Here is a 3,759-nt window from a genome sequence, read left to right as displayed (position 1 = left end):
ATGTAAATGTCATAAAACTTTTTACTCAAGGGAGTATTAAGACTTATCATATTTATGCGATAAAACCTGAAGAGGAAATAATACAAGAAAAATATAAGATGAGGTCAATGGATCGATACACTACAGTGTAAAGACCGCCTGCGATCTCATCACACAGAATTGAGGCACGATAAGACCTTTACATAGGAAGGCAAAATAAGACTTTGTGAGAAACATAAAATTTTATACTAATTTTGTTTTGCAGGAATTTACAGGGAAAAAGGAATACTGTGAATGCATTCACACCAAATGCATGAAGAACTATAAAATAGAATTAATCATACCAAGTCTATCAAGATGTGTCAATTAACAAAGGCAAGAATGGGAATGCAAAGGGAATGTTATTTTCCCTATTTGATAGACTCATATACATGCGAGAGAATGATATTTTGGACGTGAATGCGAACAAAGGGAATTTATATTAAAGGAGTGAAAATTAATGCTCAAAAAGTGCATGTTTTTAAGGCAAAGAATTTACAAAGAATTTACAACGAGTGAAAATGATTAATCTTCATCTCGCTCAGCCTCAGAGCCACTAATTTCTTCTTCAGATTCTTCATCTTCTCCCTCACTGTCTGAAATATCAGAAATATGTTCATTATCAGGGATTTCTGGAAATTTATAATTTGTAAGAGGGATGTTATTCTCAGCGCAGACTTTCTTAACAGCAGCTTCGCGATCACGATTAGCATCATTGCTATTGTTTGAAACCATGATGATGATGTAGGATCCAAATATCGCACAACGGTAAGAGTTTGTGATATTATAGATAGAGCCTGTGAAGTTATAGAGAGAGTTTGCGAGAAGGTAGCGAAGCTTGCGAGAATGTAGTTTGGGTGCGAGATAATATGAGCTGTACTCCACTACATATAAGTTGTCATCCACTATGTAAACACCTATATAAAGGGAAAGTCAGAGAGAGAGAAGAAAAGTTTAGAATTTGTATTATTATTGTTTCGTTCTTCTTCCTCTACCAACCTAAAGCTCCAAATACTCGTTAATGGAGTCTCCATGTAATCAAGATGTAATTACAAATAATCATAGTAAAACCTAACCCCGTGGATGTAGATCAAATTTATCGAACCACGTAAATCTTGTGTCTTATTTTATATTTTTATTATCTTTATCTTTATTTTCATATCAAATAAGTTTAGATCTAGAAATCATATTCATGATAATACAAGGGGTGTGTTGTAGGATTTCCTGCAACTACATAATGGCGCTAGAAACAGGGAACGAGTAAAGGATTTATCCTTCCTGTAACTTGTTGATTTAAGAAATTTTCATGAAGATTAGCTATTGTTCATATTTTTCTAGATCTACAAAATTTAGGTTCAAAAATGGAAATTTTATGGAAGAAATCACACATTCATGGAGTAAACATCATCAACAATTCAAAGACATGAAAAGAGTGAGAGAAAAAATTAGTTGTTGTGGTGAAATTTAAGGAGAAAATGGAAGTTTCAGTGGAAGATTTTCATGATCAGGAGAAGAAGGCAAATGTGAAAGAAATTAAGGAAGGACGTAGAATAGATAAGAGGCAGATGCTGCAATTTCTATCACAAACAGAAATTCGCACAGATGGTTTGAGCTGGAGCGTGTAAGCGATAGGTCACGGGTTCGAATTTCACAGAGACACATATTTTTCATTTTCTTCTCATTTGTATGGGAGAATAAAAGAATCAGAGAAAAACATTGTGCGTTTATTTCGCAAAGAGATTCTTGAACAGTTGGTCAAGAGAACAATATGTACGTTTGTGGTCGCAAGTTCGAACTTCCCTGCGAGCATAGTTTTCTTCTTTTTACAGATAGCGAAAAAATGAATAACTTCGCAAACAAGAGGTAGCACAGTTGGTCAAGCTTTGCTAGAGTGAGTTGTAAGACTCGAGTTCGAATCCCTCATCAAGCTTAATTTTTCGCACATTTTTGAAATCCTAAAGGAGAAGAAATGGAATAAAATACAGCATTGTGTGTTTCTTTCGCAAGCAACAAGTAGCGCAGATGGTCAGAGAAGGAGTACGCAGGACATGGGTTCGATTCTCCCTGCGACCAAATAATTTTTGCTTCGCAAATATTCATTTCATAGAGTTGATATTTAATTAATTCGCACAGTCTTTGATTATTTCGCAAGAGAGGGTTAGCACAGTTGGTCAGGAGGCATGAATACAAGCAGCAGGTCGCGGGATCAATTCTTGCTTCTCGCATGTTTATTTTTATTATGCGAAATTTATACAGAATTGCCTCTTACACAGTTGGAATTTGATTACTTCGCAAGAACTTTTATTATTTTGCAAAAGAGGCTTAGCACAGTTGGTATGGTGCGAGAAAATCCAAGAAGCATATCAAAGGTTCAAGTCTCACTTCTCACACTTCTTTTTGCTGCTCGAAATTCATACATTTCAAAGCATTTATTCACTTCTTTGACAACAATAACGACTCACATGAAAGATAAGTACCACTTCCTTGAACATTTTACTTTATACTAAGAACGAATAAAAAGATTTTTGATTTGATTTATAAAAAGCGATTCAATCGCACGATTACAAAGATTTAAAGATCTCAAAAATTATAAAGATTACTAAGATTTCAAGATTACAAAGACTTCAAAATTACAAAGATTGCGAGATTTCAAAATTACAGAAAACTGAGAAAATTCAATTTATATATTTCTCTAGAATATTTCTTTTGCAGAGAACAAAAAGATTTTTGATTTGATTTACAAAACGCGATAGAATCGCAGAATTACAAAGATTTCACAACTACAAAGATTTCAAAGTTACCATGTATTAGAATTTCTCTTGAATATTTATTTTAATTCAAATGATATGATATTATGAGAATGAAAGAATGAATAAAAGAGATGACAGAAATGAAATAATGAATGAAAGAATAAAAGAACAAAGAAACGCGAAAATTTCGCAAGAGACAATCTAAGATCCATAAAAATCTAAGATTAGAATGGGGCGAACCTTTATGGCGTACAACTTAGTTCGCGAATAAAATTTCGCAAGAGGAAAATGTAAGACCTAAAGTACGTCATAGAAGGGGGTACCTATAGCATGACTCATGGAAAAGGTTACACCGCCCCTGGACCTGAGTCATGGAGATTTGGGGTCAATAAAGCCCATCCGGGAGAGGCACCTTGGATTCTCAGCCTACGCATATGACTTAGGTTGGGATACTAAGGTAATAAGGACTCTCCCAAGGAGTGAAGAATCTGATCAAGGCGCCGAGGTACACGGTTGAGTCAAGAGTGCCAGGGGCATTTGAAGCGTCCTTGCCATTCTTGACAAGTCGGCTTATACTGCACTCGTCCCGAAGAAAACCCCACTTAGGGTGCAGTCTTGTAACCATAAGCCCTATATGTAAAAGGTATAAGAGGCTGCAAAAACAACTGTTTGTTGTTAAGACCGGATGGGAGGAGCTAACCTTGTATGGTAGAAGTACGCCTCCTTGAAGGGGCAACCAGGGGGGAGATAAGGGCGGCACCCTCCATTAGGGAGCTGATAAGTGTCTTAAGACGAAAATGTCATGAGGCTTTTTACTCGCAAGGGTATTAAGGCTTGTCATATTTGTGCAACAATCCTGAAGAGGCAATAATACTAGAGAAAAAGATAAGACGAGATCAATGGGTCATTACATGAAAGTGTGAAGACGTCCTGCGATTTCGTCGGAAGACAGCAATGTCATGGGGCTTTATTTTCGCAAGAATATTTAGGC

This window comes from Papaver somniferum, chromosome 1 (assembly GCF_003573695.1).
Source record: "Papaver somniferum cultivar HN1 chromosome 1, ASM357369v1, whole genome shotgun sequence".
Taxonomy (NCBI): Eukaryota; Viridiplantae; Streptophyta; class Magnoliopsida; order Ranunculales; family Papaveraceae; genus Papaver; species Papaver somniferum.
Note: the sequence above shows the minus strand (reverse complement) of the source record.